This window comes from Gopherus evgoodei, chromosome 1 (genome assembly GCF_007399415.2).
Source record: "Gopherus evgoodei ecotype Sinaloan lineage chromosome 1, rGopEvg1_v1.p, whole genome shotgun sequence".
Taxonomy (NCBI): Eukaryota; Metazoa; Chordata; order Testudines; family Testudinidae; genus Gopherus; species Gopherus evgoodei.
The window spans coordinates 162,633,242-162,648,651 of record NC_044322.1 but is presented as its reverse complement, the minus strand read 5'-3'; positions in this window follow the sequence as shown (position 1 = coordinate 162,648,651).

Below are 15,410 nucleotides of genomic sequence, written 5' to 3'. Positions count from 1 at the left end.
ACCTCCTCTCATTTCTTTTGAAAGATTATCTCACAGTTAAATAGACCTTGCTGATCAGAAACTTGTCCTCATTTTCAACTTAATTTTATTTAAATTTCATACCACTACTCCTAAATTATAACCCTGGGACTACACTGAACAACTCATTATGGCTATTTCATTCTACTGATGTTTGCTGCCTTTACCCTAGTTTCAGTAACATTGTTCTATAAAAACAGTTCAAGAAGACACTTTTGAACAGTAACCACTGGTGCACTGAATTCTGACCCATCATATAATCCTGAACTAGGTCAGCTGCGTGTATTGACTCATCCACGAAAGCCACCCCATGGCACAGAGGTCCATATACAGTACATTTTCCTTCCTTAAACTTGTGAGTCTTTCCATCATAAAAGCAGCTCAGATGTTTTGCAGAAACTGGAGTGCTGGTGTGGCTTCTCCCCCCAGCTCTTTTGTTGTTTTTTTTAAAAAGCAATCAAAGTGCAGCCATTAACAAATAACTCAATAGAGCCATCATCACTAGCAGTTCTTGCCACCTCAGCCAGGTCAGGCCAAAGAGTTATATTTTTATTATATTAATTTTTCTCCAGCAAATATTAAAATGGTCTCACATATTTTAAACAACCCACCAGCTGTCCAGCAGCCTCTGAGCAACCCTTCAAATAAAACAGTAAGCACATGAGGTTAAGAAGGCAAAATAATTTTATAGAAGTCGCTGTCAGAGGAAGAGGCAATTACTGAAAAAAACAAGCATGAGAAATCAAATGAATCCAAGATTTATTAATATTCTAATGTTGCATCTCCACAGTATCTTCACTCACTTGTACAGGGCAGGAGCTTGTCCTAAGCCCACTTCTGGCTGCTTTTATCTAGGTTTGTGAATGATTTACACAGAACCCACCTGAAATCAGTTTTGATTGAGATTCTAATTCTTTCGCAAACTTCAAGTTTATCAAATACAGGCTCTTTTAACTTCCCTAACTGTGCCCTTCAGTTAATCAAGCTTAAATGGGACTCAGATGACAAACCAGTAACTAGTAATATTAACTGTCTGCACACTGTTTAGCTACTGACACCAGTTCAGTTACATGGACACAGAAAATGATTTCCTCCTAAGATCCAAAATGTCCTTTGACCTGTATCCCAAGAGGATGAAATGACACCAAACCAGAAGTTGATAATGATAGCAGGTTTTCTGGTTTCATGTTTATCAGACTGTGTAAAGACACTATGCCCTGCTGAGCAAGTTACCTCACAAAGCCTGTGCCTTGGCATCATCTCAGCGAGCTAGTGATGCTGAACCAGAGGTCTCTCAGAGGCCCAAACCTTGATGTGAGCTTTGCAAACTAATGGTATTGCATATGTAACCTCAGAGAGTCTCTGCCAAGATATAGCCCCAGTCAGCTAAAAGAGCTGACCTAGTGAGCTCATGAAAGTCTGGCCCTACACATAAAAGCAGTAAGCTAGAGATGGTACACCAGTAACTTCACAGAGGCATGGGTCTTGACATGAGCCCAAAAAGCAGATGTGCAGAGCCAGTGAGCTTAGAGACCCCTCACAAAGCCAAGGCAAGGCGCACAGGTCTTTAACTCAGCAAGCTAAAGCTGCTGAGCTAGGGACCTAAGAGAGCCCTAAGCCTGGTCATCAGCCCAGCAAGTAGAAATGATGAAAAGGGGTTAAAATAAGGGGCAGCATGTGTGAGTGGAACTTCTCCTCAGCTGCTAAAGCCAGAGGGACAGTTTCCCCTCCACTCCCTCCCCTGGCTTGGGGAAAGCATATCTTTGCTCTACTCCATCCCTAAGCAACTGCTGTCATTATAGTTTTCTTTTCTTTCCTCCTTTAATAGCTTCTCCCTCAGCCCTAGTGCTTCCTGCCCCTTTCTCCTTCCTGCAGTAGGAAGGAAGTGAATTACCTTTAAATAAGTATTTTTCCATCTCATGTTTCTATACTGTCCACCCAACCTGGATACGCAAATCCCTGGTATATTTCCGCTCACAGTGAACTAGTTAACACCACTGTCATTCAAATATTCTTCATTAGGCTTCAGAACAAATGCCCCTTGGGGATGAAGAGAAGCTGTTTACACTTCTTTTAGAGCTAATCTTTCAAGCTCTCTCCACAGATTCCATATGAGAGCATTTCAATGGGCCACATTTGTATTGGCATAGCCACAGACCCACCAGACCCGCTCCTACTCCACTCACGCTGGAATGCAGTGATCTCCCCTCCCTGGTGGGGGCTCGAGGACATGAAAAGGGTACAGTCTCCCTGTGCAATATCTACCAAAGCTGCCTCCTTTCCCACAAAGCAGAACAGCGCTGATTTGTCTGTGGACAATTATCCTTGGCTGTAGAGGAGGGTTCAGCATTTGCCCCATGAGAAAACAGAAGATTATGGTAAAAAAGAGAATGAGAAGTGCAGAGGTAGCATGAAGCTACCTTTGCTTCACCCTGCTCTGTCTCTGTCCCAGGCAAAGACCTGGAGGAATCAACACCTAGCTCTAGATGGAGATGGCCTCTGTGGCTGTAGAAGTGAGGACTTCATTTGCTCTCAGAGCAGCTACAGATCTAAGCATCAGGCTGCTCTCAACTGCAAAGCAAAGAAAAACCTTCCACTTGGCAAAGCTAGCTAAAAATAAAAGTAGGAACTAGAAACTGAGCCCTCTGATTAAGTCACTGAACATAGAGTTTTCCACTGGTAAAGTTATGAAATATTTATTGAAGTGTAAGGCTAGTGTGCTAAGGTTGTGGTAAAAACTCTCTATTCTAAACATGACAGCTTTACTATTAAAAACAGGCAGAGGTTGCAACACAACACTTACAATAAGAGAGTTGAAGGTTACATCATATTGTTGTAAAAGTCCCTACTATTTGATCTCTTAAAGGGTTGCTTGCCAGGAGTCAGTGCCGAGTTGTTGAGCAATCCAGCGTTTCAGCATCAAATAAATAAATAAATAAATAAATAATCTTGCTGTTGATTTATCAGGATGACAAAAAGCATAAAAGTTAATGACAGTAGTTTAAGCTTCTGAATAAATCAACCTGGGAACCTCCAGAGCCTCTAGCTGTGAGATGTCATGGTGGATAATCAGCTGTACTGTGGTTAAAAGAGTAAATGCAATACTTGGATGTATAAACAAGGGAATCTCAAGTCAGAGTAGCGAGATTATTTTGCCTCAGTATTTGGTTCTGGTGCAACTGCTACTGGAATACAGTGTCCAGTTCTGGTGTCCACAATTCAAGAGGAATGTTGAAAAACTGGAGAAGGTTCAAAGAAGAGCCATAAGAATTATTTAAAGAATTGGAAAACAGGCCTTATAGCAATTGACCTCCTGGAGGTCACTCTATGTTTTGTATCAAAGACAAGGTTAAGGGGTGATTGATCACACAGTCTATAAACACTTACATGGGGAACCAGAATTTGATGATAAAGGACTCTTCAGTCTAGCAGACAAAGGTATAACAAGATCCAGTGGCTGGAAATTGGAGCTGAACAGTGGGGTGACACTAGAAATGAGGAGCAAAATTTTGATAGGGTAATTAACCACTGGAACAATTTACCAAGGGCTGTGGTGGATTATCCATCACTGGCAATTTTAAATCAGAGATGGATGTTTCCTTACAAGAAGTGCTCTAGTCCAAGCAGGAACTAATTCAAAGAAGTTCTATGGCCTATGTTATGCACGAGGTCCAACTAGATGATCACAGTGGTCCCTATTGGCCTTATAATCCAGGGATCAACAACCTTTGGCACGCGACCCATCTGCCTGGCTGTGTCTGCAGGTTCGTCCAATCATGGCTCCCACTGGCCGCGGTTCACTGCTCCAGGAAACTGGGGGCTGCGGGAAGCGGCGCAGGCTGAGAGATGTGCTGGCCACAGATTCCTGCCGCACCCATTGCCCTGGAGTGGTGAACCACAGCCAGTGGGAGCCACGATTGGCTGAACCTGTGGACGTGGCAGGTAAACAAACCAGCCCGGCCCGCCACGGGGCTTACTCTGTTGAGCTGTGTGCCAAAGGTTGCTGATCCCTGTTATAATTGATTAATTTATTGCAGCAGCTGGAACCTCCTCCAGCCTTGTGCAGGCATTGTGATTGTCTCCTAATGTTATCATTTGCCTGGAATGCTAAGGTGCTGCCAGCTATGGTATCACAGTACAGTCTTACAACTAGAATTTGTATTTGGGGAGAAGTGTTAAGAATGGATATTGGGCAAAGTTAAAGGTCTCCAGGGACCACTACTTCCTCAGGCTTCATGAATTCTCCTACTTGTTTTGCACACTGGATTTCTTTCTTTTGAATACATAGTCATAAAAAATATATGTATAAAGAAATAAAGTGTTTGAACTATTTTACTGCCCTTGAACATAGATTAAATACAAACTCCAAATACAGAGCCTATGCAAGGGCTCGTTTTCTAGATGGAATTTTTCCTCTCAACTTCAAATCGTCTCATTGGTTACTATAGTACAAGAACAACTTTCTGTGGTGGTTTGAAGCAGACATCCAAAGTACTGCCCTAACCCGCAAGCAGAAGTTCAGTATTGCTGAAGATCATTTGCCACATGATCAAATAGACATCAGCATCAACTCCTGTAGGCCTCATTTTTTTCCATAGTTTAAAAGTTATGCAATTTCAGAGCGAGAGGCCAATTTCATTTGTTTGGGTGATTCTGCCATTTCTCTCTTTTAGACATTTGATTTTTAAGTTGGGCCTCAAGCCAGCCTCACTCCTAGCAGGTGCCGGTGTAAGCCCATAAATAACCACGCCTACAGTTTTGTGTTTTGTGTCTACATCTTTGGACTTTTAAATCAGATCATAAGATGTCGTCTAAAAGTTGCAGACAGTAGTACCTCAATGCAGGCACAATTATTTGTGAGAAATGTGCCCATAATAATACAGGCCATCAGCAAAAATCAGATCCTAAGTCAGTGGGGAGACAAAATTCAGAACTTTGTACTGATACAATCACAATAAATACATAGCTTCTATGCACATAGTAAGGCTTCAGTCCTGCAAACACACAAATTACTCAGGTACATACATGTTTACAGAATCAGGGTCTAAGTTAATACAAGGCACGAGTGGGTGTGACAAACAAGTGAAGGTAGTGGAGGAGGGAGAAAGAAGGTAGCAGTGAAAGACTAGCTAGGTGCCCAATTTACAGGTTTGAGTGTGGTTTTTTAAAGGTATGAATAAGAGATATGTAATTAAGTGTCTAACTGAATGCAACTGACGGGGCAAGTCATTGCACCCTCCATTTTGAGCCTGTATTTAATTGTGGGTGAAAAAATGCACTTACAATATCAAGAGGCCAGATGAAGTCACCAGCCATGTCACACATGTAAGTGCTTTTTATTTCAGTCTGATACTAGTTTTCTAAACTTTGGAAACCAAAGTCCACAGCTGAATTTATGGCACTGTTTGGATCAGAACAGTTTGTATCATGAAGTTTGGATTACTTATATCAAAGGGACTGGAATAGCAGAAGGGTACAGGATTCTATTCACCACACAAAGCTAGACTCTGCATGTGTGTGAATTTCACCTTCTTTGCACTGGGCATGGATAGCCAATACAGTTTATCATCTGCAGCATGCTACCAACCATGGCTGGCTCTAACTTTTTTGCCGCCCCAAGCGAAAAAAAAAGCCGCTCCACTGAACCAATCCCCCTCCTCCCCCGCAAGTGCCACCCCGCCAAGACAAAACCAACAACAATAAAAACCCAGCCAAACCAAAATCAACACCCTTCCCCCCCCCGGAGCACTGCCCTGCTGAACCAAAAAGAAAATCAACACCCTCCCCCGGAGCACCACGCAGCCGAATCAAAAACAAAATCAAACCCCTCCTCCCCTGGAGCACTGCCCCGTCGAACCAAAAAGAAAATCAACCCCTCCCAGAGCCAAAAAAAAACCCCAAAACCCAAGTGCTGCCCCTCTGAACCAAGATTGGCCACCCCTTATATGGTGCCGCCCAAGCACGTGCTTGATCAGCTGGTGCCTGGAGCCGGCCCTGCTGCCAGCTAGTGATTCCACACCCAGAAAAATCCTTAATGTTAAAGGGAATAAAGACTAATTGTGGACTGTCATTATGCAAATTAGGAATTTCAGGGCAGCATCACAAGCTGTGATGGTAGCAAAGTCACATTCCCACAACACAAAATTAAGAGGACAAAAAAGTAATAGTTGTGGATTTTCGGTTCAGTACAATATCATAAATCAAATTGATTACTAAGCCACATACCCTTACCACAAAGTAAAGAAAACACAATGTTTGTGTGCAGAGTTGCTGTGTCAGAGCTTAGTCATATAAAGTAAGTACCAAAATGTGATGGGTAGGACTGTGCTTTCCATTTCGTGCAAATATGAACATATCAGAATTGAATGTTTTATATAAGTACTGATGAAAACAAATACTGGGGTCAACTGCAACCTTATGAGTCAAGAAATATGAGACCAAAACATTTAACCCTGAAAATGATACAAAGCTTAAACATTTAAGGATAGAACTGGAAATGGAATGGTGAAAAAAAAAGTTACCTTCCAAGGACGTTTAAGCCAACTTGAAAACTAAGCATGCCAGGAACAGGAAGCAAACAGCATTTCAACATCACTCCAGTCTAAATGATTTTCAGATAATATAATCCTCCTCCATTATTCACTGGAGCCACAAGGCACAAGTCATCCACAGTCTAGTATTTGGGGTTTTTTCACGTTCATCTAGATGGTGCCTGTCAGGCCATGTTGCACCATCTACCACACAAATGCCATTCCAGAGAAGAAGGGTGGATCCCTGAAAATACTAGTATTGAAACTGAATGAAACACCAGTGGGAAAACGGCCTTGTGAGCAAAGATCATGCATGGCCAAGGGGCTGAGAAAGTATTGAACTAAGGAGGAGTTGGGGGAAAGTTAAAGCCTGGTGTCTCTACCTCTAGGGACCTCCTCTTATTTCACAAGGAGGGAAAAACCTTTTTACCTCTCTTCCATCCCCTCCCTGCTCCATGTGATGAAAAGACAGAGAAAATCCTGCAAGAGGACCCATACATTTCCTGTGGCCAGAGACCAAGTAAGGATGATAGGGCCTAGATGCAGCAGTTTAAGGAACACAAAGGAGACCTGCAGGAAGAATAGTAGCCCCATTTAAAATCTTTCCGATTTGAAATTTGTCCAAAGGCAAAGCAAGAATTTAATGCCTCGCTTCATGTGGCATATATGAATATTAAAGTGGCTTTTGATTCTGTCAACAGGTCAGCACTTCAGTTCCTACTGAAAGGATTTAGCACTACAGATGTTCTGGCAAATCTGGAGCATGATCTTCAACACGAGTACCTCTGTGAGAGTGTGCATTGGTTCACAGCTTTTGCCACATTTCTACACAACCTCAGATGTTTGGCAGGGATGCACTCTCACTCCAGTACTATTCTGTTGAGATGTTGATTGGATATGAGGTCTTGCAGCTCCACATGTTGGAATCTAGGTTAGTCAAGAAGTGTTTACTGACCAAGCCTATGCAGATAACACTGCCTTCTTGCTTGTGGGGAAGTCAGAGAATTTCAGCTTCACCCTGCAAGGTCTCCAAGTTGCTACTTGCTAGAGAGCAAGGGGCTCACTGCTATCAACTGGCCTGACCAATTCAGTGTACCCCAACTCACTATGTTTATAATCGGTATCTAAAAAGTATCATGTAATATGTCATTGGAAAACTAATAATCCACTAATCATTAATACTCTTGTGTGATGTATGTATGTAGTGTGTATCAAGATTTATGGACATGCTGGAATGCTAAAGTGTGTTTAAAACCAGGCATCCCAAAGGAAGTTGGTAAATAGGGCTGCACTAGACAAAGAAATGTGTTTTCCTCACCTGGGAGTTACTACCAAAGTACTTTGAAAGACAATGAGAATGTACATATCACATAAGCAGACCCATCAGGCTAACAAGGAGTGGAGACAAACCTCACATTAACAAGCAGGATAGAAGATAGTATGGCATCTACATGCCAACAAAAGGCAGAAGCTTGGTCTTGGTTTTACTTTTCAAAGAACACATTGCAAGGGTTTACTGGTCTATAAAGACAAGGGGCAAAGCCTCAAGTGATAAGCAATTGAATCAATTGATTGTATACAATATCATGCTATTGTACAACTGTATAGAGTGAGGTCTTTTCTGAAAGCTAATGACACACTGTTGATTAAAGTCACTGTGAAATGTATGTATTAACACTATATGAGGAAATACAGATACTTAATGATATTGTGTTTTGAAGTCTGTGGCCAGAGAGAAACTGGTTCTCTTGCAGATAGGAGACAAGGCAGATATCTACCTGTCTCCTATGTAAATTAAGCACGGTGGAATCAAAACAATGGAAACCCAATTTACATACAGGGGGATGGGAAGCCCACAGGAAGTGAAGAGTAGCATGAGGTCATCCTGCCTCTTGAAACAAATTCATTGAACTTTGGAAGATATAAGCAAAGACAGAAGCCATCTTTGGCATCCATCATGGACTGATGCAAGAAGCCAGCATTCTTGCAAGCTGAGAAAGATGGTTCCTTCAACTAAAGGGGAGGTTGAAGTCTCTGGGAATGGAATAGAGGTGAGAAAAACCATCTTAAACCCTGTACCTTGCTAGATTAAATGTTAGACGTTTAGATGCGTATTTTCACTGTTTGCTTGTAACTCTTTCTAACTTTATTCCTTTTACTTAGCATCATTTAACCTATGTCCTATTGTTAATAAATTTGTTTTATTTTTACAATAAACCAACTTTGTGCTATGTTTAAATGGAAGTATGTATTTACCCCAGTTAAGATGTGATTTGTTATTAGGTCTTTAGAGGAGCAAATGAATCTTATTATTTCTCTGAATTGTCCAGGAAAGGGCTGGATATTACAGAGCACATAATTTTGGAAAAATTCAGAGCTGAGAGCGTGCTGGGGTCACCCTGCAAGTAGTAACCAAGGCTGATAGAGACCAGGGACTGTGGCTGGTGTATTACTGGTACGCGACTGGGGCCAGAGTTGCTGGACCAAGTTTGCAGTTACACACAGGCACACAGGGTGTGACCTGCATGTTTGTTACTGACTGTGAGTGTCCCAGGAGTTATAGTAGCAAAGCACTGTGAGGCACCCAGGGTTACAGGGTAAGTGGTGACACAACCCCTCACTGGTCTGGATTGCCCTCCCAATTCATTCACAGTGCGTAGCAACCAAGACAATGCCGATGATACTGCCTTGCTTGAGGAGAAGTCAGAATTTCAGCTGTGTCCCACCTTGTCTCCAAGGTGCTGCCTGCACTAGGCGGTTGAATATCTCATAGCAGAATAGCGAGGTTCAGAACCTCAGAGCTGGGCCACCAGAACCCCTGATGCGGGTGGGGTCAAGTACCATGGAGTGCATTGACACATTCACCTACCTAAGCTGTAAGCAGAACTCAAATGGTCATAGCAACCCAGACATTCTCCCACTAGCTGGTCTTGCTGTCTCCTGCATGACGTTGCAGGAGACATTGCGTCCATGTCTTACTTATGGACGCAAAAACATCTTTGCACTGAGGCAAAGTTCAGGATCTATCAAACTTGTGTACTACCTGTATTGCTATATGGGTCAGAAACTTGGACCCTCTTACAGGCTTACTTGGGGCAGCTAGAGGCATTCCATATGCACTGTCAATGCCAAACCTTGAGCATAAAGTGGTTTGACTTTGTGCAAATTGTCACAATCTCACAAAGATCTGGTCTTCCCTCAGTCACTCCTCATACTAAAAAACATCACTGCATGCTCTCCAGTCCGGTCATTGGGATGGACAAAAACACCCCAGAAAAACATTCTATCAAACTCTCCATTGATTCACAAAGGAGAGCACAGCCCAGTCCTATTTGGGCCACTTGTAGGGCCACTACAGAGATCTGCGGATTCGCAGGATTGAGCCAGATCTGGGAACTTCACTACGTGATGCCTGATGTGACTCCACCTACTATGGTCATTTTGGCTGGCACCATGGTCCTTAGTACACTATGCATGTTTAATGATGTGGGCTAATGGGAAAAGGAGAATCAAGCACTGGTGTTAATGTTTCTGAGTTGTGAAGGATCTCTTTTCTCAATAGTCATCCATCTATGTCCTCATACTGACTCCTGAGAGTTAACAAGTGTAAGGCATTCTTCTGTTAGACTGCCTTTAGGGGAAGCTAGATCATGATTCACCACATAGGTAGCCAGCTCAGGTAGAAGGCAAGATGACCAACACAAATTCAATAAGGGAGCAGGCTCAAGTCATATAAATGCCATGAATACTTTGTCATTAAAACAGAGGATTACAGACATTCAAAACTACCTGAGATGCTGTTTCCTGAGGGTCCCTACCATCAGCACCCTGCTTTGTGTCACATCGGGTTGAGAGAGTTCACTCCAACTGAACCAGCTATTGTCTCCTGAAAGACCCCTTCCTCTGGTCTCAGGGCTCTGCTTGGGCACAGTGGAGAACCAAGCCCAAACTGGTTAAGATAGTCCAAAAGAAAACTCTTGAGTAACTCAGTAAAGCAAAACCATTGGCAAATGTCAAATTGCAGGCCAAAATAATTAAACAATCGAAGCCAATACTTTTCCTTTCTTCTGTGTGCAAAGCTACATGAATAGACATTATTAAAAGTCATCTTCATAGGGCACAAAATGGTTATACAGTGACACACCAACTTACCTAGTTCTCTCAAACACTGCCTCTTCCTGCATGGTTTTATAGAGTCATGAATCGAAGACTTTTTGTCAGTTGGTTGGTTTATAAATCCAAGCTGTTTACAATAAAAAAGGCCTTTAAATTGGTAAAATAAAAACCTTACCTAAAGTGCAGTATATGCAATATGATTTCCATTGTGGTATTGGGCTACACTATATTTCACACACCCAAGCAAAACCAAGGGAAAATATTTTAAATGCAAAATCTTAAACAACAACCTCACACATCATATGACAGTTTATAAGGGCATTACTTGGTCCTCAGTGAAGAAAGGGTAACTCCAGGTCATCATCTCCCTTCCCTGGCACAGGTGCCCAGGAGAAGAGCTATAAAAGTGGCTGCTTGGAAGCCAGGACATAGGGTGCCTTCAGAAAGACTAGGTGCTACACTCAGGAGCTATAGGACTGGGTTAAACTTCAAGCCAGAGAGTTCTGTTCTACTTTCTGTTAACTTGTATGGCTTGTTTCACTTTCTTGTGACCGTTATTAAACCTTATGGAAAATACCATGTTTTCTCTCACTAAAACATTCCACTAGCTTGTCATGAACCAATTCAGTAAAACCATTAAACTCCAACAGCATCGCTCCAGCCATAGAATTCTTTTGGCTCCAGACAATGCAGTGAGCAGTCTAAAGTGAGAGTTCACAACCTTTATTCTATGGATCATTGCATTCACTTGCTCCTAGAAAGTGTGTGTGTGTAATCCACACCAAACGCCTCAGCACTAGAAGCATCTAGAACCTGTCTCACCATTTGGTAATATGAGTTTTATGTGGTGGTGGAACACTGCTGTGACAGAGGGGGTGAGAAAAGCCCATAGTTCCCTTTCATTTAGAATCCTTTTGCCCTAATTCACCATATATGTCAGGAATATGAGCTATCGGGGAAAATAATTGCTGTGGGGAAGTATGTTGGCAAGGAAGCGAATGAGCCAACTATTCACCATGCAAAATTCCTCTTTACGGAGTTAGGGGAAGGTTGCACTAGGACTCGCCTTACAAAACATAAAAGAAAGAAGTTATTCTTCTGCAATATGAGTGGTTGGTCCAAGGCAAGTGATACCAAATGAAATGGTGACCATGAAGCGATCATTCATAACAAATAACCAACCTATACCTTTCATACGTAGTTTCTGTACTCTGAGTGTTGTATGAAATTTCTAGATGGAAGTTCAAAGAATGCTATCAAACTGTGATTTGATTTTGTGCTTTGAAAAAATCCATACAACACAGATCTGCAGACAATTATGCAAAGCACTGTAAGACTGCTGACTGCAACAAAAGATGATTTGGGGAAATTAGCTTAGATTCTCCAGGTATGACACAGCTGAAGATATATCTAGCTGGCCTGGTTGTCTCAAGATTCTGCAGTTTGTTGCTATTTTGGACAACCAGATTTCAGCGAAACTTGAGTCTTTCACTCCATTTGGCGGTAATATCAAACAAGCGATGCAACTTCTTTTAATACGCAATGGGTGAGAGGACTGTTTATAGTAACCACAGTTGTATTCCTCACTCCCTATGTACTGGTATTAATGGCACAGCCTACCATGCACACTGCCAAAGCTAAACTGTTTTAATCATTAACTACATTTAGCCGTGACACTTCATTTGGGGCTGACAATTGGCATACAAGGTCTCAAGATAACTTGAGGGGGAATTTGTTTTTACTTTTTTTATATGTTAGAGAACTTTTGTTCAGCTACTTAGGAGTTAAAAGTGTAGAAAAACAGTTCATGCCTAGCATTCTTATCAGAAGAAGAATTGGTAATGCCAGATACAGGAGGGACCAATCCTTCAAGCTCAACAGCTTCAATACCAAAGAAGGCAAGATACAAAGCTCCAGATATTCTAAATCTTACTGTGCTGTCAAAGCTGACTCATATACCGTGCTTCTCATTGATGAACTGATCGAGTGAACAGGAAAAGCTAAGTATAACTCAACCCTGAATCTAAGCTAGGGTTACTGGCACACTGTCTTTGCCTTTTACAGGACATGAGTCCTATGCAGTAGTCTATTTGGCTGACATAGTCATTCACAGTACTACCTCAAGCATCTTGAACAACTGGAGAAGGTACCTTAAGAGCGACACATAGCAGGGTTAAGAGCACACCCAGCAACATGTGTATAGGACCAGGAAGAGGTAAAATACCTGGAATATTTGCTAGGAAGAGGCCTTGTGAAACTTTAGTGGAAAAAGTATAAACTAGCCTAGAAAGTCTGCCACCATGAACCAAGAAATGCATAAGATATTTTGTTGAGTAAATTGAGCAATATAGGTTAGTTCTACAATTTTGATCAGCAGCATTCTTGGCTGAATTAATAGACAGACCAAATTAAATAAAGAGTGCTGAATGAAGGAGTATGACTGGCTCTTCCAGGCACTAAAAAGGCAAATATGTGAACCTCCAGTACGACAACGACCACAGCAGAGCTGGATGGAGAAAGGAACTTCCCATTTGTGAAGAAATTTGCTATTTTGAAATGTGGTTTCATTTTGACGAGGAACAAAAAAGAAATGTTTCAAAGTTTTTCACAAAAGTGAATGGACCCCAGTGCTGCTCCAGAACCACAGACCTTGGAAATCTTGGGGTCCCCAGTAGCCTGGCTGGCAGGCAGGCTACCAAGGAGCCAAGCTAGGAGCTGGCAGAAAACCAGAGAGGATTCTATCAGAAACCTGCTTGGGTTCCGTCAGAACTTAAAATGGAACCATCTTCACTAAATATTTTGCTTTTTCCAGATTGGCAAATTCCTATGAAACAAGGTTTCACCAGAATGTTTCCCACCAGCTCCAGCACAGATGCTGCAGCCAGATTTGTGGTTCAGTTGGATGCCTCTTTGGCCTGAGAGCAACATTACCACAGGAAAAGGAAGAAATAAAATACTACGTGGCCTATGGGAGCAAAAAGCTTTTTCCAAGAGAAACCAGATATGTTACTCTTTCAAAATGGTAGTAGGGCAAGCTACCATTGGAGAAGAAACAACAAGTGTTTAATAACAAGCTAAACTTGTTTCCTCCTGCTTCTGGTTTATTAGGCTTTCAAACTGAAGCTCTGTGAGAAGGATAGTCTAGCGCGTCCCCTTACCCCAATGCTAGAAGACTAGGGTTACGCAGTTTCAGTGAGGAGCAGGGGATGGAAAGACAGAAGCAGGTCCTGAAAAGTTAAAGGGTGAGCTCATGTCATGGTGCAGAGCAGGCTAGCTGTGCAACTGAGGTGTAGGGGCAAATCTACCTGAAGCTAACGTAGCATTTTCAGTGCCAGACTGGAGGGAAAGGGAAGGACTGGGATTTTCCTCCTCCTAAGATGAGATGGGGTGTTGTGACACTCCACTGTGGTCATGCCACGGCAGGGGATGGAGGAGGCAACAGAAGCCCCATCACTGCTGGTAACTTGGTGAATCAATGCTTCGTTCTTGGTGTTTGTGTTCAACAATGTTATCATCACTGTTCTAGACCATACAGCCCAGTAGATAAATAGTTTTAACAGCCACCAATAACCTGTTATTGTTTGCAGAGCATTTCCACCAACAACTGTTTTTGATCTAATGGGATCACTGTGGCAAAAGCAAGCCCAATCCAGTATGAGCATTAAATTGCCTTTGATAGTTCGCCCTGTCTTTAACTTGCTTGAAACTGCAAAGAACACAGAGGTGCTGGAACAAGCCTTTGCAAGTGAAACCTGTTTTGGAGCATATACGGCATGTTTCTTCCCCTCCAAGAATGAAAACAGGAACAATCCAAGTCAAAGTTCCCTGGAGATTAAAAACAACTGCACAAGAGCTGCAATAAATAGTGTGTGAATAAGGAGAAGCACTTCATCATTGCCAGAACAGCGGTTTAGCTAAGTGCCACTAAATTGTTAAAACCTGACCAAACTTGTTCCAAGCTGTTTATACCACCCAAAGGTTCTTTTAAGTCTGCAAGAGGGGGGTGGAAAAGCCCTGCACGGAAGCTACACATAACCCCAATCTTCTCCAGTACAGCTTGATTAGCACTCACAGGGCTGTCTCCCCAGGTGCACTGGAGAAGGCTTTCCACTCACCTCCCTGTACTTCAATCCTGAGGATAGCTTATTTAGTCTCTAGCTGTAAATTGTGCTGGATTTTAATGGTTCCTTAAGGGTGGTTATGGTGACTGTGATTGCTGGATTGCAGTTATGCCTCCCTCCCGTCCCTGGAATGTCCCCTGTATCAGGGGAAAGGCCCAGAAGGGGATGGCACAGAATTGGCTAAATCAACTTCACACGACCCAGGGATTCCCCCACCCTGGGGAAAATCCTCAGCTGCCAAGATAGGGCAGTTTTAAACAGGGGCGGCTCCAGGCACCAGCACGCCAAGCGCGTGCCTGGGGCAGCAAACCATGGGGGGCGCTCTGCCGGTCACGAAGAGGACGGCAGGCAGGTTGCCTTCGGCAGCATGCCTGCGGAAGGTCCGCTGGTCCTGCGGCTTCGGAGGATCTCCCGCGGGCATGCCGCCGAATCTGTGGGACCGGAGACCTCCTGCAGGCAAGCCGCCAAAGGCAGCCTGCCTGCCTTGCTTGGGGCGGCAAAATACCTAGAGCCGCCCCTGGTTTTAAGTCAGCTTTGTGCTACCAAAGGAACTGAGCAGGGACAGACCCCCGGCCCAGAATTTCCTCAGTGTGATCGTCTCAGTCGTTAATGCTCCCAATATCAC